Source organism: Dermacentor albipictus, chromosome 9 (genome assembly GCF_038994185.2).
Source record: "Dermacentor albipictus isolate Rhodes 1998 colony chromosome 9, USDA_Dalb.pri_finalv2, whole genome shotgun sequence".
Lineage (NCBI taxonomy): Eukaryota > Metazoa > Arthropoda > Arachnida > Ixodida > Ixodidae > Dermacentor > Dermacentor albipictus.
The window spans coordinates 8992962-9017968 of record NC_091829.1 but is presented as its reverse complement, the minus strand read 5'-3'; positions in this window follow the sequence as shown (position 1 = coordinate 9017968).

Below are 25007 nucleotides of genomic sequence, written 5' to 3'. Positions count from 1 at the left end.
CTACTGGTGGCGCAATGGCCATCATGGTGCCTCTGTTTGCGAAATTCCGTAGACCTCCATTGATATCTGTAGCAGAGCCAATGGACCGTAAGTTATCTTCTTTTGAAGGACATTTTCTCAGAGTAATCGTGCGCGCACATAAAAGTATTTGCTGCTGGAACACTGAAATTATTAATTAGCTCCGACTGGCTTGCTCGTCTCATTGTCTTGCGGACGTTGGTTCGGTAATTTGGCTGATCATATACCTGTGCATGCTTGAAATGTTTCAAGCTGTCGTACTTGTCTTTGTGTTACAAATACGTATGCGCATCCAGTCATTTGTTTTATTTCAAGAATGTGTACAAGTATTGAAGGGGGCGCGTAGTTGAGAGCTGCGGATCAATTTTTGCCTATTCTTTAGCGCGCACTTTAAGCACGCGGTTGTGTTGTTTTCATACCACCGGCACCGCGACGTGAACGCTGTAGCCCCGAATGGAGCACACTGCATTGCGCTCTATGGCGCAGCATAGCGCCTCAGATACACATCTTCGGTACAACATCTTAAAAACAACAATTCCTTCGCCGACCTATCGAATACACATAAATCAGCGCTGCTAGTTAAGGATCTTATCCAGAAAAACTTTCTTTCGAGAAAGGAAAACGGTACTGTTCTTAAGCAGAACTAGTTAACACTGTTGAAAACTAAGAGAAAATCACACTCACTTTTCTTCTGAAACAAGTTCGCGTCTGAAAATTCAGCCTTGTGTATCGGAAAGCAAGGAAATGGGCTGTTTAGATGTTTTTCTTCTCCTTAACTTACGTTGGTAAGTTATTGAGAAATATCATGGTGAGCGCTTTGAGCAATACTTTGCCCATTCTTTAACAGCTGTCGTTTCCTTCTCTCGGAAGCATACACCATGTAGTTCTAAGTTTTATTGAAAAGTGCTCTCCAATAACGCAGCAGATGATTTTATCCAAAACCTGGTCCGTTTTTACTGATAAGTTTCCAGGAAGGGGTGTAAAAGGAAGCCTTTCGCTGACTAACCAGTCGCAGTAGCAGCTGGTTTCGAACGAAACTCCTTAAATCTGCGCAACGACGGATGCAACACAAGATTCGGCTGTTGCTTGCCTAGTGATGTGCGGAAACTCTACGCGATAAAATTTTAAAGTTTAGTGGAGTGTCTTGTACTTGAAGAAACGCGTGCTGAATTACACGTGAAACGCGGCGATAGAATGATGGATCGAGGCCCTTCCACGCCGCTGTAGACGTCGAAAACCCGTTATTTTATCCTATCTCTGGGTTTCACAAACGCACTTTCACCGACGGACCTCGCGAGCGCCGTGCATCAATCGTGGCTGTTGCCGATCCCCGCCAGCAGAATGGAGGCGGATCGCATGACTGAAAGACAAAGACGGATGCGGAAGATAGGATTACTTGTATAGACGCAAAGATGCGTAGCTTTCTTTATAATGCATTTTGCGAGAGCTCGCGCGATTGTCGATGCTTGTACGAGCACATAGCGTCGTTGTTCTTCTCACTGTTCTACTTGTTGCCATCCCATCCATCGTGCATTGGTTTCCCAGAATTACATCCGCCCCTGATGGAATATGACGGATATATCTATGCAGTCAGTCTGCTTCAGTTGCGGGAATGCTAGGTCTGAAAAATGGCGGAGCCGTTAGAAATCTATTCAGCTGTCTACGTTACCGATCCTATCAGCGAATATCGCCACCAATGCATCACTTGTTATGTCGCCCTGCTTCCGAGGGCGAGGTCTTCGGTTAAGTTAACTGATGTGGTGGCTGCGTTCCGATGGAAGGCAGACTGTGAAATCGCTCGCGTATTTCGATTACCACTGTGGACATTAAAGATCCTCGATTGCTCCGGAGTAATGCGGAGCTGTGGTCTGCACGTTCACATATGTAGGCAATTACGGAGCATTGGGACGTAGACTTTGATCAGGTATGTTTAGTGTACGTGAGCGCATCTGCGGGTGTACAAGCCATTTGTATTTTCATGTGATCATGATGTGCGTCGTGTTTCTCACCCAACACTTGGATTAACATACCAAGCTGTTAGCCAGGCTGAGATCTGAAGCTTCTCACTGAAAGCCATCAGCTTGCTCTCTCTCTCTCTAGCCTTTTAATCAGACAGTGATTTCAATCCCGCACTATCGCATTTTCTCGACGAGTCCGCCTTCTAGCTATCGATCATTTGCGCAATCAATCACTTGATCTCGCCCTCTCCATTGCTTGCGCACCTAGTTGCCCCATATCTGGCTCACCTTTCTCGTGCATCCTGCGAACCGTCAATCGCTGGTTCGCTTGCTGAATCGAGGAATATTCTCTTTTATCTTCCAATCTTACGTGAAGGCTGGTACGTAGGCGAGTACACACCAATAAATACTTATCTCCATGAACGCCAACTAATGCGCCTCAAGAAGACAACAATGCTAACATAGCTGGTCTTATTGTTTAGAGAGAGAGAAAGCAAGGATAGTAAAGGCAGGGAGATCAACCAGAGGCGCGTCCAGTTTGCTACCCTACGTACGTTGGGGTTAAGGGAAAGTGGAATAGAAAGAGGGATAGAGTGAGAAGTGAGTACACATGGGAGGATGCAGTGGGATACTATAAGCGGTCTCTCAAACCGGTGCAGTTCAAGTACTGCACTAGTGCACGAATCGATTTTTGTACCAACGACGCATGGTGGCTGTGGTGCGAGTATCTTTGATTTAGAGAACGGGTAATAGAAAGCTGTCCGGAGAGACAGACGTTAGACCTCGTAGAGAGGACAGAAACAGAATATGTGCTCGATGGCTCCCTCGCACCTACAGGTATCGTACGTTGGGCTATGGGCCATTCCCATTCGCTAGAAATAAGTGTTCGTAAACGCCACTCCCAGTCACAAACGGCATAGTAAGGTTGCTTCACCGCGGGAAAGGCTATACGGCCGTTCCGTGACAAGGGGTCCAGCTTATGCATTCAGCAAATGAAGGCACTTTATGAACTCCAGAAAGCTTGTCTTTCTTTCTTTTTTTGCGTGCAAGCAGACAAAGTTCCCTTGCAGTCTCTTCATGTTCTCAAGTTTTTTTTTTTTGATAATCGTAACCTGAACATTTCGCTCATGTGACACTGCTAGCACATTATGCTTACGTTTTGCTAGAAACTGCTCGACAATTTCCCTTTATATTTCACTAAGACATACTATTCGTGATGATACGGGCTCTTTATTTACCCGTACCGTATTTTGCTTGCCACTTAAAAATTTCGAAAATGATTATGGGTCAAGCGATAGCTCTCCTACATAAACATTTCGAGGTTATACAAGTCTATTGAAGAATATCTGCTCTTAGGCTGCCTTGCTCTTTTTCGTTCTGCTGTTCCCTTAGCTTTATTTGGCAGCTACAGAACGAAAGAAAACGGTGTTTAAAAGTGGAGAGGCACGGCTTGCCTTGTTCGGGCAAGTCAAATGTCACGTTCGTGTACCTATAGCTGCATCAGACCTTTGACGTCATGGGTACAGCACAATCTCCTTATAGCGAATTTATCGTGACAGATTAAATTCGTTAGACGAGGTATCTTGTTAAAGGTGAAGAGGTAAAAATAGTCCTAAGAATGATGAATGCGCAATGAAATAGTGGGGAGCTCCTAAAACGAACATTTAAAGAAAACTGCCCTCGACAGTGGTGACATGACAACGGCGAAATTCTGCTGACATCCATGAGCAGCTGTCTCGTCTATCGGTTTTATCATAACGTGATACATTCAGTCTCAGAGAGCTGCCACCGCGTAGCGCACTGACCTCCACAGCGTTATTTGCTTAGACAGGCTGATACAAGAAGTAACGCCAAGCGCCATCTTGTATACTGCACCATGCCATCCCGTTTGATCTCCACGCTTCGCGCTTTTACTAGTTCGAGCCCTGTGCTAATGCACTGCAAATAATTTTGTCTAAAATGTATGCAGGGCGGTCGTGACCAGGAAAGAACTTCGATAAAAGTGACTTTGCTACTCCAGGAGCTTATTCATTTACGAAAAAAAAAATGCATTTTTCTTGCGGTTCTCTCATACAGATCAGCTGGTGACAATAGTTGGTCTGATGTACACGCCTCTGTTTTTCCTCGCCTGTCAGATTTTACTGCGAACAGCCGTTGTGAGCTAGAACAGCCAGTAAGCGTTTCTGCAAACATGGCGATAATGAAGTGAGAGCAGCTCTGTTCACTCACACATTGTCGTAATTCGAAGCAGGTTTGCAGGGCCTTATAACAATAGCATGGCGCGCATACTCTGAAAGCCCATTCGAATACGACACAAGGGAGATTATATACATAAGGTTGCTTGTTTCAGGCAACTTGGATCTCATTCAGTTCTCGTTTGAAAAGTACCGCTGCAACAGAAATCTGTCGAAGGGCCTGTGCGGGCTATTCACGTCCCTGCTTACCCTTCAGCCATAAAATGTTTTGTGGAAGACCGGGCAGAGGATGAGAAAGAAGGAAAAAAGAAAGGGGGCAGGCCCGAAGCGCGTAAAACTGCCCCTCAGAGGCAAACACAGCTGTTGGGAGCTGCGCGCGCGCCTGTTCTCGACGAGGCATACTTAGGTCCCAAATGGCCCCCTTCTGTCGCTGAGAAATGGCCTTCTCCGCGGCTCCCGAGCGTGCCGAGGCTCTTGTTTGAGATCTGGAGTGGAGAAAGTGGCGAGGATAATGGGGGAAAGCAAGGTGGAGGAGTTGCATTAAGTGTGAACACGATAGCCGGAGTGCCTTCTCTTTCAGGTGCTGAAAGGAGCCGCTGCGCGTGACGTCATTCGGCGGCACGCTCATGGCTAGCGCGAGCGAGGCCGTAGGCAGTGTGGACGATGCCCTTAGCTAACGACCACCGAGCGCCGGTCGGCTCCGTTAAAAGCGGGGCTGACGTCAATTGTGCGTTTGAGCCTGTTTGGCATTCATCGTCTAGTGAAGTTTGCGGGCATCTTTGGGTTGAGCTCGAAGCAGGGTTACTCAGGAAGAGCGGGGCCGTAGCTGTGGGTGGGTGAATGCGGTTTAATCATCACATATCAGAGTGTCGTATCTTTGACTCGGGAAACGGTCTTGAGTCCAGTCGGTTGAAAGTTGTCCACACACACACACAGAGAGAGAGAGAGAGAGAGAGAGAGAGAGAGGCATTGCACGTCGTAGCGAGGGCAAAATAGTAGGAAGGTTTAGTAGAATATGAGCGGCGTAAGCGTCCGAAGGAAATGGACGTGTGGATGACTGGCCGGTAAGTGAGTTGTTGAGTTGAGTTGAGTTGTTGTAGGCTACTGGTGGGATTAGCCTTGCAGTTGCTGCCGGCAATTGCTCCACCGTAGCGACACTTAAAATAATTAAATCACGTAATCCGACACAGACCTCCCAATTACAAATGTTCACTCCTCAGTTCACCATGTTGAAGCCAAATCCGTGTCCTGTAGGTAATTTAACAGAAGGCGAGAGACCTCCTTCCTACACAACCGGTTCCCGCGCGGGAAAACTATGTCCTGAAGCGAACTGTGAGGAAGTCCTGTGTTCTTGAGAGACCCGAATAACACCCTCCTTTCCGCGTTATACACAGTACAGCACATTAGGTAATGTTCTATGTCACCACACACACCACACGTTGAACATAATGGTGATAACGCCAGGCCAGTCTTAAACATCCACGCAGGGGTACGAGCAGAGCCCGTGCGAATGCGTAGCAGTAAGGTTGCTTGGTTTCTTTGGAGACCCTTGATCACACATGGCTTGTGAGGTGAGCTCCACAAAGAACTGAAGTGGCACGACACCGCTTCTCTGAAGAGTCTCCCGTCTTCTTGAGGCACTTTTCTCGAAGGATTCCCAGACAGCGCTCTATGGGCGAGGCTGTCCGCCATCTCGTTGCCTATGATACCTATGTGTGATGGCACCCATTGGAATCGTATGGAGAAGCCTTTGATACTGAGATTTTGCACCGAACGTAGGGAGCTTAGAGATAAGGCATCAGTAGGGAATCCGTGCTCTAACCTTTGAAGGGCGGATTTCGAATCTGTAAGAATGACCACAGGTTGAGGCGTACAAAACCGTAGCTTTTTGAGAGCTGCCTCAATGGCAACGCTTTCGGCCGTTGTGGAGGACACGACTGCAGTGAAGCGAACGGACCAATCAAAGTTCAAAGAGGGAATGTGAAAAGCAGCTGCACTAGATCCTCTGACCTTGTCCACAGAGCCATCAGTAAAAATTTGAAGGTGACGTGCGTATTCCGTTTCAAGATGTTCCAGTACGAGCGAACGCGTTGCTGCCAAAGGAGAACTCCGCTTAGCACGAACGTGAGGAACTGCCAACGAACTATCGAGGCTCGCGAAAGACCAAGGTGGTTTCGACCTCTTAATTCGACCTCTAGCGTCAAGACCCAGGTAACCAAGAGTATTAAGGGCCAAGTACGCTCGGGACTCGGATCTCTTTCGAAGGCGCTGTAGAAGGGCTCGGCCAGCTGCCGTCTGTTTGAGGCGGCCAATTTGCATCAATAACCTTTGTGAAGCGACTAAGCTAAGAGGTCTCGATAGAGATTCATAAAGTACTGCATTGTGAGGAGCAGTCTGCGGAACGCCAAGAGCCCTTCTTAGGCCCTTTCTGTGCAGAACCTCAAGTCGTTCCAGCTGTGATATCGATGGGGAAATTAAAGGGAGCTGATACATTATTCGACTCGTCACTAGTGCATCGTGCAATCTGATCATTGAAGAAGGGTGATTTCCCCATTGCTCACTTGCAGCTCTACGGATTACATTGAGACGCGAAGATATCGATGTCACAACCGAGTCCACAGCTCGTCGCCACTGTAGGCGGTAGTCGATAATGACGCCCAAAAAGCGCTGGTGTTTAAATTGTCGAAGGCAAGATTGATTAAGGTCTATCTTCAGCCGCGCATACCTTCTTCCTCTACCTGGAAACATTATGAAGCCAGATTTTTCCACCGAGAGAGTCAACCCCACACCTTGAAGGTAATTTTGAACTGAAAGTAATGCCTGTCGAGCTATCAGAGCTAAACGCTTGTGTTGATATCCGGTTAACCAAAGACAGATGTCGTCCGCGTATATCGACATATGGACATGCCTGTAATGTTTTTGCACTTCAGCGGGAAGACCAGCCATTGCAACGTTAAAGAGCGTTGGGGAAAGAACACTTCCTTGAGGTACACCTCGCGATACCACCCTTTCGGTGCTTGTGGTACTTCCTAACCGCACTTGAATTTTCCGATCACTGATAAATGAGTGAATGAAGCGCAGAAGATAACCCTGTACGCCCATGGCCTGCAAACTATTTAGTATTGAGCTCTGAAGGATGGTATCATAAGCCTTTGATACGTCTAGGAAAATAACTAGTGTTGAAAGGCCGAAAGCTCTATGATGTTCAATATGGCTTATCAAGTCCAAGACGCTGTCTTGCTCGCTTAAACCTGTTCGGAATCCAGTCATGCATGTTGGCAGAGCCCTTCTATCTTCGAGCCACCAAGATAAACGCTTACTTGCCAGCTTCTCCATAAGCTTAGCCACGCACGACGTCAGTGACACAGGACGATACGAGGCCAAGTCTGTCATTTCTTTGCCGGGCTTCAGCACTGGGACAACGCGAGTCACTTTCCATGAAGGAGGAACGTCGCCAGTCTCCCACACTCGATTGAGATAGCTTAGAAGCATCTTTCGGTGTTCCAGAGGTAGGTTCTGCATCATCTGGTTGGTGATGCCGTCAGGACCTGGTGCACATCGACGCCGCAGGCCGCTGAGTGCTGTCTGTAGCTCTCGAAGTGTAAACGGGGCGTCCATCACAGACGTAGATGTTACAGGTGGAGTGCAGGGAGGAATTCCTGAACTTGCACTTACAAATGCATCTGCAAATTCCTCTGCCAAACACACGAGAGGTTTCTGCTTGCGCAGTGCAAGCGCTTCAAAAGGTTTACTAGGACGAGAATCACCAGCAAGACTGCCAATGACTCGCCAAATCCTCGTCATCGGTGAGAAAACCGTCAAGCTAGCGCAGAAGGACGCCCACTGCGACCTACAGAGCTTGTTCGTATGGCGTCGAATGGCAGAGTTAAGCCTATTGAAGGTCGTCTTCAAGGATCTGTCGTCCTTCTTCCGCATCAGTTGTCGCTCCGCCCTTCTGCGCGCTGCGCAAAGGTTCCTGAGTTTTAAATCCGGAGTCGGAAAATGAGTAGGCAACTTGACCGCTGTGGTAGCAGCCATCTTACCAGAAATCATTTTGTCAATCACATCACCAGAAACACATGCAAGTTGCTCCCTGTATTTGTCCGTTAACTTAAACGAAACTAGTTACAATACCTTCAACTTATCGCCACCAGCACTTATATGGCGGCACACTGCAGGTCTCAACTACTTCGACTTAGGTGCAATATAACCCCGGATTATATTCCAGTCCTCTGACAGTCGGCCACAAAGTGGTTCGCATCCGCCGACTGCTACTTCACCAACCGGTCAGGACTCCGCGTTTTAATGTTTAGTCATTCGCATAACGTTGTCGTATGCTTCTCCGTTCTCGTTGTACCACGTAGTCTTCTTCTGTTTATCATGAATTCTGTTCTTGCGGAAACCTCTCCCCGATTCGATTTCTCTGTCAGCTCGAGTTTGTAGTGGCGACATGCATTTATCACATTGCATGCGGGAAATTTTCTGCGAGAAACGTATAGCGTGACCTAAACACGCCTGATCGGTCCTAGTAGTGTCCGCGTTAACTGTAGAACGTGTTACCGCAGAAGCTCGGCAGAGAGACTGGAGTCAAACAGACGCAGGCAGTGCACACATTAGAGCATCGATTCTATTACCGCTGTGCGGCAGTAGGACATGCGTCGGTAATGCGCGACTTGGGGCATCACTGGCAGGCTAAAAGGGCTGCGAGGTAGCGCAGTAACGAAGGAAGCCAGTACGCTGGCTATGCGAACACGAAGAAGAGAAGGCTATAGATCCATATGGAGCCTATGCGCAGTGCCAGAATGTTTCCGGCATTCGGAGCTCATTGCGGGCCTCCAAAAAGGTTCTTCTCTCCGGAGACATTGACTGTTTAGTTTGCATCTTGCTTCCATTTACCTAAGGAGCAGGAGCTCCCGTACGTTACGAGGGAACAGCGCCTTCCCGCTGGTAAAGAGGCTTCGTGAAAGGCATAAGACATTAGTCTCTCTTTCTCTCCTGTTCTTTTCTTTCTGCGAGGCAGACAGCTTGTTCCGGAAAGCCGGAGAAACGCGAGCATGACTGCTTATTAATGAAACAGAAACATCCGAATGTCTAGATTCTATGTTGCTTTAAATATTAGTGTTTGGCTTACGCGGCTAAAATAATCATTGATAATACCAGGGTAAGGTAATATAATGAAGGGAAAATCAGACATAGACGAAAATCAGACGCACAAATTGCTACAAAAGAAACCCATACGGGTTCCTCGAAAGAAAAGCCTAAGAGTTTAAGAAAAATTCGTCCTGGTAATATAATGACGCCCCCTCTATTTTTTCATCTTTTCTTTGTGAGATTTGTGGGCTCACTGGTTTCACTCTATATTTCGGCTGGTTAGGCGTTGAAAATGGCTTCATAGCTTCATGATTATTCAAACTGTACGATTGTCAGCGCATACGCCCGAACCCCTATTAGCGTTAGATGAGCGCGAAAACAGGTGAGAACTGAGAAAGAGACAAAGCACGTATAATACCGCTAACTCAACTATACGTTTATTATGTAAAAACAAAAACACTACATTGCACCGGAAAGAAGTGGTAAAACAAAATTGTCTCATGCTTGACAGCTACTCTAGGTACATCGAATGAGTTGTCTGTCGTTAAATTTCTCGCTGTGTGATCAATCTTTCTTACGGCTATACGTTATGTTTTTAAGGATTCAACATCAACATAATCAAAAAGGAACTAAATCCCTTTATATGCTGTTCTATATGCTTTATATGCTGCTCTACAAAAATAAGTGGGAAATAATGCGGAATTTGTATCAATTGAGCAGCAGGAAGAGCAGGCAAAATGAAAGGGATATGGCAGGGACATGGTAACCAGAAACGCGTATGGTTGACTTCCCTATGCTGGGGGACGGGAAAATTCAGTACTGTAAGGATTGGAGTCGGGCATGAATTAGATGGTAGCTGGCCCATGCCGTCGTCCAACTCATCCACGCTGAGGAGGTTGTTGAAGTGAGAGACTTCTGCTCATCGAGAACGAGGAATATGGGTTTATTTACAGTATCTACATACGGACGTTACAGTTCATCAGTCTGGCATGACTGCGAGATAAAAGCACACTGAGGAGCCGCGCAACAGCGCCTTAAATACACTCTGTCCTCCCTAGATCCCTAGGTGAGGGAAAACGTTCGACTCGAGTCATCGTAGCCGAGCCGCCTTTGAGCGGGAGGGCTTACACGCACACTTCCGCACTGCCCCGACCGAGGTGAGATGGTCTTCGCAGAACTGGGCCTTGCGTCTTGAAAGGTGCGTGGGACGGTGCCGCCAAATACATTCCCTCGGGAACTCCCCCCCTCCCGACAGACCAGGTCTGTGGTGGCGGGTTCACTAACAAAGCCAGGTTCGTCGACCTCGCCTCGGCATTCCGGCGACGAAGAGTTGCTGACTCGGCGTATGGGCGTCTTGCGCTGGGGTTTGAGGTATAGTAGCGGCGCTTGGTGGCGGTGCGTGAAACGTTATCTGGGTAGTACCGGCTTGGGTAGTACTGAGCCCTGGCTTTGGTGAAGCACGTTTCTAGCCCGAGTTTTGCGTCGATTCGCACTTTTTCTGCCATGTTGCGAGTGCAAAATGCTCGTCACTTCTCACAGACCACGCCGGCCACGCTGCGAGCTAGCTGCAGCCTATAGTTTAACGAAAACGGACTCTCCGTGAGACGTAACGCTGAAAGAAGAAGGAATCGGCGACGCCGATCCGGAGAGACCTAGCTCAGCCTCGAAAAAGCGTCACCGTCGTTACTTCTGCGTCGTGGGCTGCCATGAACAAGAATGCCTGAATCCCAATATCAGATTCTACCGCTTTCCTCCAAGGCCTCACGAAGGGGAGCATCGGGCGCACTGGATAGCTGCAGTTCGTTGCGCTGGGTAAGCGAAACTTCGCGCCATGCTGACTGCTTCGCCTGTCTTGAAGCTTGCTTGATTATCTGCGTTCTAAAATTTGGTCTTTTGCACCTACAGTCCCGACGGCAGACCGACATAGCAGCAGGCATGGCTGGTGATTCACCATTCAAGACCCGACCACAGCGACAATTAACAATTCGACTGGTGCGAAGTGGTGAAGGACCAGGTGCGTGCAAATGACCACAAATGGTCAGGCTGATTCGGTGACAATTCACTACCCCACTGCGGGCAGCACAGGTTAGACAGTTAAATGTGCTCATCCTTGACCTCAAGCCAGCATATTGAGCCAGCGCACAAGGTAGTATTGATTGCAGCACATCGATGTTCGAGCGCTGTCATTAAAAGCTATATCAAGCGAGCAGCGCACGAGCTCGCGCTGCAGCGCGATTCGCAAGTACGTTACTACGAGCTCATAAGCATTGCATCAGTTATTTATCAGCTGCTAAAGGGACAGATGGCCGCTACTACAGTGCAGCCATAACTACTTGTCTAGCGGCATGCAGTCAACAAAGATTGCAGCAGGCCCACCGTTTCGCGGCATGTCGAAAGACCGCTGCCGTCGCGGCGCGTACCGTCGTGCGCTCGAGCAGTTCCGTACACATGATGTCTGCTTATCGCTGCTGTGGATTCATTTATATCAAGCATTTCCTCGCGTTTGTGCGCCTGAATCTAGCAGCGTGCAAACCTTACCTGAAGTTAAACTTTGTACGCGACTCGCTTCACTTGCGATTGACACCGCGCTAAAACTTCGCCGCTTATTTCTTGAACGGCGTACACGTATTCGGCGTTGCATAATTTATTTCCTTTACGCAGCGTGCCACCCCTGAATAAAGTCTTTGGCGCCCGATATTCGCTGCAAGCCGTGGTGCAATAAAACCGAGAGTTGCGGGTCCATATTCTAAACATGCTTTCCGTAGCAGACGACCGAGCTTGGTGCTATCCCAGTTCAGGACAGAGGGCGCTTTTTAGCACCATTTTCGCAGCACCCCCTGGGCAATGCAAAAGCCCCATTGTCCTCGTCACACAGACAGTCGACGCAGCCGACACCGTGTCGCCAAGGGGCTGCGGAAAGACGCCTTGTCGTCATTTCAAAGCAAGTATCCACAGTAGACCTAGCGGTGCTGTTCAGCTGGAGAATGACGGTCGGTTCCTAGAAAACGCCAACGCCGTTGCTGCAGCTGGCTGAGAAAACTTTGCCTGTCGGCACCTCTGCAGGCCGTTCCTAACAGTACGAATAGTACGCAAAGTACGAGGGAAACATACGAAATCATTGAACTGCATTCGCGACCCTTTCAGCAAGGACCCGTAAGGAAAAGAAAAACTCGAGACGTTGCATAGCTGTTTGCTAGAAGGCTGCCGAAGGGGTTCAGCCCAAGTGCGTCAGCTATTTGTTCGTAATCGACTGTATATCTACGTAGAATGTGTTCAAAACAAATCTCGTTTTGAAGTACTTGTGTTTCTTCGTTTAGCGCTGAACTTTTTTTTTCTAATGAATTACAGTTTCACCGAAAGGTGCGATCTTTTAATGCAAAAGAGAAGCCATATAGGATACTGAAAAGAGACACTATATCAACTGAAGGCGAATAGGGATCATACTGGCTCGGCTTGGCTTGGAGCAGCGATGAATGCGTGCAGCCTATAATACGGAGGCGCCACGGGCTTTCTGGAGGGCTCAAGGACGGTGGCGAAATGGGGATAGAGGGCGATAGGAGAAAAATGGGTCGGGGCGAGGCTTTTTGGAGAAGAGAAGAGCACGGGTTCTCCTGGACCATAGGCCACACCCAGCCATTTCCTCGTTCGCCGGCTATTTTTCGCCCTTTCTTTTTCGTCTTTTTTCTCTTTCTTTTTTACCTTGCTACCTAATTTATCGCAGCGGGGGCACTGAGATCCCCTGACACCTCAATGACACTGGTATAGTTTGTTTCCACTTTCTACGCTTTCGTAAAATTCTGCACGCTGCTTCGCGAGTTTTTTTCGCTTAGTGTGTACAGTAACATTACATGACCTATCCAACTCCAGTTATTTCTCTTTTTACCTTGACTACCATCTGTCCGCATTTGATTTCTAAGAATTACTGCCGTTCTTTATCTGAACTCAGCATCCGCGGTACTGCTTTCAATCGGTGGTTGTGCCGTGTCTCGCTTCCTTTGAGGTTTGTAAGCCTGCCAAAGTCGATTTAGTCTGTTGTCACTGAAAGAATAACGTTGTGATAGACCTTTATTTTGAAGGAATATATCAGGAAGCTACCATTCACTGGTTGTGCCATTCCTGGCAAATTCACTGTTACTCATTTCAATGCTTCCGCAGATTTATGTGGCGTGATCAGCGTTTGCGGATTTGGCAGAGGTAAACGTACACTTTCACTGCTTTAGGAGGCTGACTCTTAACCGCAATGCCACGCAATGCGCCGAACCTACAGCCGTTGTTCTGCCGGTAAACGTTGTGGATGCCAAGAGACGGAAGCTGCAGTAGAGGACGGTAAAGGATTAGACAAAACTGGGGAGAGTGGGGAAATTTTCCGGCACAAGGAGGGCTCTGTTCGACGCCAGGCTTAGATGATTGGAGATATGCGAAAAAGGACTTTACGTCAACTGTGTCGCCTGCTTCTCCGCAGACTGTACATTTTCAATCAATGAAATTTAGAAGCCTGTTGAAAAGCAGTTTTAGCAATTCTGCATGTATGGTCAGAGGAACAGTGTAAAGCATAGGAGCAAAACAGTGCGTTCCTAAGTTTTTGCGATTAGGACACAGGTTACTAAAAACACAAATACAAAATCGGGACAGTCAGTAGCACAAGGGTCGGACATGTCCTTGAAAGAAAATATATAAACGATTTGTCTAAAAGAAACACCCAAAACGAACATCATATTTCGCAGTTGCCAAATACATTACTAAGCGGAGCTAAGTGAGTTGCAAAACCAAAGATGCATCTGTTTGTCATCCAAACAAGCTAAAGGATTCAGGGGAACAGGTACAGAGCGATGGTGAAACAAGATACGCCTCAGGCCAACGTTTCGATAAGAAAACTTGCCTTCACGAAGACAGGTACCCTTCTCCGCACTTTTTCTCCAGCCTCGAGTATTCCTAGTTCACCTACTACTGGTGAATTATTCGACGTCGAATTAATCATCCTTGTTTTTAAGCATTAGATGGCATCAGCTGGCACTAGACGCCCCCGTCTTGTGCCAACTACTTCGAGAACGCTGGGTGAGGCCTTCGTTCTGCTGGGGACATGAAAAACGACCCTCGTTTGCGAAGTATTTCGCGTGAGCGTACTTTCTCTCATTTCTGCCGTCATTGTTTACGTACTTACTCGCTTACAGTGTGTCTAATTGTTTATCTAAGTATTTCACTCACTTCTTTTTTCACTCTCCGAGGGCAGAGCTATGTCGGCCGCGGAAGCCTTCCGCTCCGCGCCGTGCTGCCTGTGCGAGTTGCCACCGCGCCAGCTGTGCCGATGGCGTCTTCCGCAGCGCCGCTCGCCTATTCTTCAGGTCATTCATCATACGTCTTGACAGCTGCGCCGCTTACCTCATTCTTGGCGCTGTGCTAACTTTTATCGCCCAGCTTCATACGCCCGCATCGCGATTCTTCAAGGTCGGCTCATACACACTCAGCGTAATAGGATGACGATGATGATGATGACATCGAAGTGGAAGTCATAAAATAATAAACACTATCATGCTATGTGTCATTGGAAACAATATCGGTATTGTAATAATTGCAGGTATGGTATGCAGGTATAGTATGCCAATATACTATGCACCATTTACTGTAAGTACGAAATAAAAAAATGTGAAAATTTGAATGACAGTGATTATAAAGATGATTATGAATTAGTCGCCGTCCATCATCGACTGCGCCATAAAGAAATTGAACTTCGAACGTGTAACATCCAAACGCGTTTCACGAAGAAGATAATGTTGAAATATCTTTAGTGAGGTATCGATTGTAAACGTGCGTTGGTGTGACAGGTAATCGCAGCGCTTCGAGGGGAGCCTTTCGCTTCGAAAATTGAACCACTCCTCGACAGCTCATTCGCCGCCGTTTCCCCGGATTCTTTCCCGATTGTTTTTTTTTTAGTTCCCTTCAGCATTGGCTTCGCGTTATCCCCGCAGGGTTATTGCTCCCGTCCCTCCAACCCCCGCCCCTCCCCCCCCCCCCCCCGAGAAGTCTGCAGCGTAGGAGACTTAAGGCCCGTTTATAGTCCGACGTTACCGGCGCGCGGGCGAGCGTCGTTCGCGGTCAATCACGCTACGTCGGTTGCGCTGCGCCAGCCAAGATGCCATCCCCTCTAGACTTCAACGCGCGCGCCGTCGGCTGCTATCTTCGGAGCATGCGCAGAAGGTTCGCCAAGTCACGCGCCGTCCGCAAAAGCCGTCTGCGGAGTTGTGTTGGCGCCTTTTTCTTCGCGCGCAATGCATTGTGGTGCGAGAGTTCCGCCGACTTCGACGCGCGAATGGCTCCGGAGCCAAATCGGCGCCGGGCCCGTCGGGGTGCGTTGGAAGCCGCCGGTTACGTTAGCTGCGCCGGTGCGCCCGACTATAGAGGTGTCGTTTTCGCCGACGTGACGTAGCGAGCGCGCGCGCGCGCGCGCGCGTGCGTTACGTCGGACTATAAACGGCCCTTAACGGGCGCATTGTTCTGACGCGGGAACGATAGCCTGTTTGCGGTAAGAACCACGCGCAAGGTTTTCGGTTCCGTGTCGAACCACTTGCTCTTACTTCATGCTCTGTGAAATGTTCACGTCTCATGTTTTGTCTTTCGATCGCGCTGGCGCTTCTCACGTGTTTTGCTTATCTTTTTCTTCTTTTTCTTTTGATGCAGTTTTCAGTAGCGGCCAATCCATTCTGTCTTCCTGAAAGTCTGTTGCAGTTGTTTTATATTAAACGCTATGGGTGACATGAGCGGCGAGTTTGAAAAAAAAACCCTGTATTCATTTTCGTTTCCTGAAAATAGGGTGTACAGGTTGCAGCGTGATACTTGTAAGTACGGAAGTCTCTCAGGCGATCGCAATACTGCTGCGTATTTCACAACCAACAAGATTATTTCACAAAAAACAAAAACAAAATAGAGACAAATAGAAAAAGTTAAAACCTGTCGTAATTCGAATCGCAGCCGCGAGGCGTCCGTGTCACACATTATTTTTTCTGTTATTTCTAACAGCGGAGCTGTTTTAAGTCGAGCCTTCGCCGTACAGTGTCCGGTGTGACGCAGCGGGGGGGAGTTAATGGCACAACCCCACTATGGGGGATAGGCCGTAGGATGGAGGATGCGATGGGTATAGGCGCAGGTGTTTCGCCGGCACGCGCCCTTTCTCCCCATGGATTCCGTTCGGTGCGAGCGGCAGTGGGAGCTTGCACGAAAGCGGTAGTTGCAGACGTCGCGCAAATCCCGTGCTTCGAGAGCGAGAAGCGCAAGCAAAGTGCCAACGGAGGAAAACCACTACCGCCGAGGATCAAACAACGGGAAGCGCAAGCCAAGCCGCAAGTCATCCCCCGCTTTCAAAAGAAGGCAACCCAAGCCGAGTGCCAGCAGAGGCAAGCTAACCGCCAACTTCGAGAGTAGGAGGCCGAGCAGAGACGTCGATGCAGAGAGGTTCCTACCATCTAGGGCGCCGATGGACGGTTCGAGAGAGAATGCAGCTGCAAGGTGTTTGATAGACTGTGGTTTGATCACAACCTCACGCAACAGAAGAGTGTGCGCAATCCGGAACCGAAGCTCGAATCTAGCAAAACAACGACAACGCGACAAAAGACATTCATGAAAATTTGTGGCGTAATGTATTTGCTTTACGTGAATAAATCTGTTAGCATTGATTGATTGATTGATTGATTGATTGATTGATTGATTGATTGATTGATTGATTGATTGATTGATTGATTGATAGTAAAGTTCGAGAGCAACTAAGGGGTTCTGAGAGACGCTGCATTGGAGAGCTCCGAAATAATCGTGACAGCTCGTTGTTCTTTAACCCAATGCACGACCGTTTTGCATTGCGCCCTCATCAGGTGGTCGCCGTCACGACCGCGAATTGAACTCGACATCTCACATGCCATGCACTCTGGCCACCGCAGTGCCTGCTGCAACGCCTGGTGCGAGGGAGCGCCGTAATACGCCTTGCTACGCTTTGGTTCGAGGCAAGCTTCTCTTCCGTGGGTCACTCCGCACTTTTATTAGATGTCGCGTCAGGGTTAACACGGATGGTCAGCGCAAGAGGGGGCAATAGTTAACTGGACAGGCTACGTGGATATCCGCGACGTGCTGGGATGTAGCACTGCGCTAGATTTATGCAGCGGTTGACGAATGTTCTAAGTGTCCCACTGTGAGTATTGTTGGGAAGTTGCGGCATTCCACCGCATGAAATATGAGGCAATTAGTACCTGCTTTTACGATAATTTGTGTCTGCACTGATCGCAGTGACACCGACTACCAAGTACTGCGACCACAATGTCAGTGGAGCTGCAACACAGTAGAGCAGAAGGGCGGGCTCGTCCCGATTAGGACACCGTGGGTGTGGCCGCGCATTTGCGGATATAAGTGTCTACTGCTGCGCAATTGGGGTTTGCTCTTGTTCTCCGTTATTTTCAGCGCCCAACTAGACGGTGCGCTACGTGACTCTTAGCCAGGCCCACTCTATCCGAGCGGTAAAGTGAAAATTGTGCTGGCTCAGTGGTGTGCGATCCTGTGTTGGTGCACGTGCGATATGTGTGTTTGTGCCGTCGTGTGCGTGCAGGCTTGTCTCGGGCTTGATTGATCGACTTTAAATATCTCATAGCATCACCTGGACTGAGAGAATGACATCGTGTGAGACTCCGGATAAGCTTTTAGAACGTTAAGTTTTCTCACTGTGCGCGGCCCGATTCTCGGTGCCATGGATGTCATTGCATACTGTTCTAACTTACCACGAAAAAAAAAGACCCTTCCTTGAAGGCTTTAGTAAAGATATCTTATTGAATATAACATCAAAGCTACAATGACGTGCTATGTATCACTAGAAAAAAAAATTGTGGTTTTACGTGCCAAAAATCCGATCTGATTATGAGGCACGCCGTAGTGGGAAACTTCGGAATAATTTTACCCATCTGAGGTTCTTTGACGTACACCTAAATCTAAGTACACGGGTGTTATCGCATTTATCACCCATTATTGCAGTTATTTTATATCATTGCATATTGCCTTTTATCCCGCGACCTTGTGCTTATCAGCGCAACACCAAAGACACTGCGCAACCACGGTGGGTTATATCAATAGAAAGAGAAAAAGATACTTTCTAAAGATACTCATTTTAAAATAGATAACAAGAGTGTAATATGTAATATAATTTAGGAAAACTAACTTTGCGGAAAACTACAAAAAATGTTTACCATGCTGTACTGATAATATAAAAATAAATAAAAAAAATTACCGACGATTACGTTACTTCCTAATGCGAAATTTGAGCGCAGCAAATAAGCTGTTTCACCTTTTCGATAGATTGAGGCTTACTGCTGCTTACTGCTGGTTGCTCTCGACGGCGGCGATGAGCCTCCGCTTCGGCGGCGCGAACTGCAGGGTCTTCTCGGCGGCGGCGATGAGCTTCTGCTTCAGCCTCGCTTACTGCTGGTTGCTCTCGACGGCGGCGATGAGCCTCCGCTTCGGCGGCGCGAACGGCAGGGTCTTCTCGGCGGCGGCGCTTAGCCTCTGCTTCGGCGACGCGTACTCCTGGATCATCTCGACGGCGGCGACGGTAAGCTTCTGCTTCGGCGGCACGCACCTCTGGATTCTGACGGCGACGGCGCTGGGCCTCTGCTCTGGCAGCTCGTTTAGCAGCAGCAGCAGCAGCAGCAGCAGCAGACGGAGGACTTCCATCGGTCGTCTCGCTCATGGCTCAGAAAGAACTGGCAGATAATTTCGCAGTGGCGAACGGCAGCGGCAATTTCGGCTCGGGCGGTGCACATATACAGATCCGCCGCCACCGATCTGGCTCTCTGATTGCCACCGCACAGGGCGAACGGCAGCGGCAATTTCGGCTCGGGCGGTGCACATATACAGATCCGCCGCCACCGATCTGGCTCTCTGATTGCCACCGCACAGGGGTTGCATTGGAGGAGGAGCGAAGAAAGGAATTAAGTTCGAGCCGGCGCTTTGACAACCGGAGACTCGCAGGAAGAGGGGGAGGGGGGCGGCGTGTACACCCAGCGGCAAACGATGGGGGCAGAAGCGCGCGCAGTAAGCGGACAACACGATAAAGGGAGGAGGGAAGAGATAGCAGCGACTGACTGATGCCGCTGACGCCGATAGTGAGTCAACCCCACCTGCGGAGTTGGTTTCAGGGACAACGCCGCCGATGCCGACACAAACAATATGATACCCTCGCTTCCGCAGCGCTAAGAACCAGGTCTAGCCGTGGGAAGGTGGTCACGTATTCGTCGACGTGCCGGGGCCTACGTGAAATAACCGGCGCGTCGGCAACTGAAGAGCACCCTATCCGCCACACAAGAACAGGGGGGGGGTACCCTTTCCTCCTCTTTCTGCATGGCGGCGACGGTGTTCTATGCAGTCACGTTATCTTGACTCTCTAGCGGCGTCAGCGGCATCCAGCGGTAACAGTCGGTCGCTGCTAGCGCTGGGGGGATGAAAGAGGGGCGGAGCTGGTTACGAGGCCGACGACAACGCCGACGACGACGCGAAACCCAGGAACGGACGCCAAAGAGCTGCGCTCTGAAAAAGTTCAGAAATTTACAAAACAATTTAATGACAATATCCTACAGCCCATAAATGTTGCAATGTTCTTTCTCAAAGAAACCTGTGCTACAAATTTTTTTTCTGCTTAGTGGAAACTGCTTCTTTCCGGCAGGAGCCAGAACTCAGAAGGCAGAACGTCACTCTGCGGCACTAGAAGCACGAAATCTCCACCATACGGTGTCGGGACACTAGAAATAAGATATATAACATTGCCACTATATCTCTACGAGCTCTAAATTGACACGAAAAATTAATCAGCTGTCAAAAGACAGAAAACGAAACTCGCCAATGAACAAATGACTACTGTCCAGGCTGAGAAGAAAGGGGGTTAACCGAGGGGCCCAATTTTTATTAGTCATACGATAAGAAGCCAACAAGCACTGACACCAAGGACAACATAGGGGAAAGCACTTGTGCTTAATAAATATTGTATATTGAATATATATCAGAACAGATTGGGGAAGACAGGGAAGAAAAGCTGTAAGTGCAGCTTGAAAAAACACCCTGCCCCCTATGGACCGCAAGACATGGGCAGCGCAGAGCTGCCGCGTGTTTTTAACAATACAAAAATACACAGTTTTGCAATAATGCATCAGAAGCGCAAAGTGAAAAGTGAGTAGTTGCGCGTAATGAAGTTACAAAACGTTTCACATATGACAGATGAAAAAAAAAACATATATACACATATAAATGTAATATAAATGTGAACAAAAAGCTGTAAACTCATCTAATCTGCACTTCTGAAATAGCTGGCATATAAACATTAATATTAGTGACACTGAATCAGTCGAGAAAATTCTGATGGGGTTAGGGCACATATATCAATACCAGATTTGTTGTAAGCATTTAAAAGCCTTAGTAAGTTGTTTTTTAGCATTTGAGTTGTAATTTGTCCTAAAATGGTGTACCGTAAAGGGAAAATCACGGCCTGTGCTTCGGTTTCCCGAGCAACCATTTTAGAAGCCGAAGAGATAGCCATCGCCTTAGCTATAAGAGAAGGCATACAGCGCACTGCTCCACTAACAATAGTCACAGATTCTCAGGCCGCATGTAGGAACTATCAGATGGGACAAATCGGCGCGAGGGCACGCCGGATACTTACCGAAATCAGCAGAGACCTTGACGTCAGGTATACAGAAACGATAACATGGGCCCCGGGACACGAGGGTTTTACTGGGAACCTCCATGCAGATGAGGCGGCTCGAGGTTTCACTAATTGCCGAGCTGCCCATGGCAACATGGTGGAGGACCCGACGCCCATCGATCCAAGTTATAAAGCGATCTTGCGACACTACAGGGAATTCAGAAGGCTCTACCCAGCCCCGCATAGGGACCTTTCAGCCGTGGACTCAGCGACGTTACGCAGGCTCCAAATGGACACATACCTGAACCTACAAAAATTGCACATATACTACCCAACAGCATACAAGGACATATGCCCGTAGTGTGGGAGCACACCAACACTCTACCACATCACATGGTAGTGCACAGCTCACACAGAAGAACAAGAAGATAATAACACGAGAGCGAGGTGGGAGGCATTGCTATCCAGCTCCGCCCTCGGGGATCAGCTCAGGCTCGTCCGGAGGGCAGAAAGGATGGCGAGGGCCAGCGGTGCATTGGAATAGGGGCCCGACCACACGGCGTTACCCTGTTTTAGGGGCAACGAAGTTCTTTTTACCAATAAAGTTTTGTTCTTCTTCTTCGTATCAGTTGTAGTGCCCCATACGAGGTGACAATAATTGAGGTGAGAGGCTAATAAGGCGTTGTATAATAGTACTTTAACTAATGTAGGAAGAAGGTAACGATTACGGCTTATTATACCTGTTATCTGACTCAGTTTTTGCGTTACAATGTTTACATGGTCATTCCATAGCAGCGATGAAGAAAAATACATGCCTAGAATTTTGATGCGTTCTACAAATTCTATCGGAGCATTATTATAGGCTATGCCATGTAGTAAAGGGGAGATGCTTCCTTTTGGACGAAAAATTATAGCTTTAGTTTCGGTTGGGTTGACACATAAACAGTTTTGCTTAGACCATGTGCTAAGTTTCAGGAGCACTTCATTTGATGTTGTGATAAGCTTGGTATAAGGACGTATGGAAATGAAATAAAGAAACGATAAATGAATGAAAATGAAAGTGGATGAAAAAAAAAACAACTTGCCGCAGATGGGGAACGATCTCATGCGAAGGTTATGGGTTCGTTCCACATCTGCGGCAAGTTATTTTTTTCATCCCCGTTCCCTTCCATTAATTTATCGTTTCTTTATTTATTAGGCACAAGGGATTTCCCCTATGTCCTCCTTGGTGTAAGTGTTTGTTGGCTTCTTATGACACTGTCCAGGCTGGTATGCGGGTCTACTTCGCGCGTAATAATATCCTATCCTGCGACGTCATTTTCAGGCTCACTGCTACTAATAGCATCCAAATAATCATTTGAAGGTGCAACAGAATCGCGAGAACGATATCGTTCACGGGAGGACCCATTTACCCGAGCGATTGCCATCTTCACCGTCATCGGGTGCACACGTCGGATCGCTCTCTAAAATGCCTGCGTGCGGTCAAAAAAAGAAAGTGCGGGAAAAAGAAAAGAACCGCTCATAAAACGAAAGTCTACGCCAGAGACTGCGTTTTATATAGCACGGCAATTCGGAAAGGGCGCTGGTAGTAGTAAAATTAGCCGTTGCTACTGTGGGTCACCAGTGACTCATGTTCCATGGTCATGGCGAAGACATAGTTAATCAGAAGGCGTAATTCGCTGGCGCAAATCTAACCAGCAACTTTGCTCTCAGGAACAGAGCGCCTTACTCGCCGAGACAACTGCGTGAACGCTTAGTTGTGTGTTATCATATTGCGGACAAACTGAAATACTAGTGCTCCGTGGCGTCGATTTGGCACTCAAAAGTATCTTATTTTGTTCCTGTGCCTGTGCCCGTTCCTGTTCCTGTGACGACGTACGCAGAAATGGTCGCCTAATAATATATATGATGGATTCATGTATATTAATGATCTACCACTTAATGTCTCTAGTCATAACAGCGCATTTGCTGGCGATTGTGTTGTATACCGCACCACCACTAACATCAGTGACTAAGCATTGCTTCAGAACGACCTAAACAATATTTAAAATTGGTGTGATGACTGGCTAATGCTACTAAGTCCTTCTAAATGCAAAGCAATGTCAGTAATCCGCCGTCGAAATCCTCTCATATTCTCTTATGTAATAAAAAGCCTATTGAACCAGTTAAATCTTTCCAATACTTAGGCATCACCATTTCTCACGACCTTGACTGGTGTTCGCATGCGAATAACGTTATGACGTCTGCTAGCAAAACGCTCGTTTTTTTTAAACGCCACGTACGAAATGCTCCTCCCCACGTAAAACTAATTGCATACAAATCGTTCCTCAGACTTAAACTTGAGTACGCTTCTGCTATCTGATGCCCACATGAACTTTACCTTATTAACGCCCTTGAAGCCGTACAGAATCGCGCTGCTAGATTCATTCACTTAGCATATTGTTGCGACTTCAGCGCATCATCCTTAAAAGCAGACTTCAGTTTACCAACTCTTTCGTATCGCTTTCGCATCACCAGCTTATCATTATTTCACAAATTTTTCTTCCAGTCCTCTCGCCATCGCGCCATACATTTCACCGCCGGCACGAACATCATGTCGCACTGGTTATTCATTAAGTGTCGCTCGCCCCAAAGTGCGCTCTCACTTTTTCTTCTTTATTTCCTCGTGTAATTTCCTCGCTTTGAAAGAATGCGTCCTTGTACGCTGCAATTCCATGCGCCTGAGTCTGTGGGTAACAGCTTATTCGGAAGGATCACTACAAGCAAACTGGTATGTCTTGCGAGTGTCTCTTTCTCACCTGAGCTGGCACTCACAACTGGGAGTACACTCAACACCACTGCGCTCGCAGCGTTCATAAGATGGGAGGCCCAGGGTCAGAGGGCAGAGAAGTGTAATTGGCCATGGTTCGAGTACAATTGGAAGAGCCTGCGTCGGTGTCTGAATTGTATGATATAGTATGGTAAAACTTTATTGAAGTCTTGCAGATCGTGAGTCTTCACGAAGCAGGTCTGGATGAGCCACTGATTTTTGCAGATCCGGCAGAAGTGCACTGCAATGTTTTAGTCAATGTGCTTGTTTGGTAACCAATTCAGAGCGCCTGCTCTAAGCGAACGAAAGAAGATAAGAAAGACAACAGCTTCAAAATTTCTATAAAGGGCTTGCTTTGACTATCTCCGCATTACGATCGATGTGATTAGCATTCCGGATGATTAGTTGCTGCAGTAAAGAGTTAGTTTCGTGATTCGCAGTTTTACTACTGTGTTCTTCACCGAAACTGCAACGTGACATTTGGTCACGTTGCAGGTAGAAGAAAAAAGGAAATGAGATTTGTTTGGCTGTCGATAAAAGTGCGGTAAAGGTGATTGGCATTCTTGTGACATCGTTAATTTGGTAAGCGCTGGTCCAGCGCTCATTTAGGGCTCTTGCGAGAGCAATTTCACCTAATGCAAGTCAATAATTGAGCAAGTTTGTCATTCACCTTTGTGTATACCTCTTCATACAGACAGTGACACGAATGCTTGTCGTGAACATCTGTCTTTAATTTTCTGTTTTCAGCGGTTCACCTTTGTTCCCAAGAAGGCCATGCCAGTTTTCTTTAATATAATATTTTCGTTGCCATCATTTTTTTTTGCTTCATCGCACATGTGTTGTCATTCTAAATAACGTGTTGCTTTCTTTCACACTTGGTCAACAATTCTGTCAGTGCCTTCGTTTGGGGCCTTGAAGAATACGCAGGTGAAGACGAGGCCCTCAAGTTCCTGCATTCTCGTTTTCTCTCGCAAATGCAAGTTGCGAGAACGGATTTCCTTAGCTCCTGGTTTCGTTAGTGCAACACGATATCACTTGTAGTGAAGTCTGTGTGCACATTTATTGTTCTGCGTTTCTTCTTGCGCTTCGATACTTGTAAGGGGGGGTGGGGGTGTAGGTGCTGTTGGAGGGCTGTAGGTTGTGCTATAGCAACAGCTGCCACCTGTTGGCAGCAGTTGCTTTTTGTAAATTCATTCGAACAAAGAAGCGTACCACTACTGATGCGTGCGCTTGATCACGTCGTCCACTGCGCCCTGTGGCTGTCTTTCGATGTTACT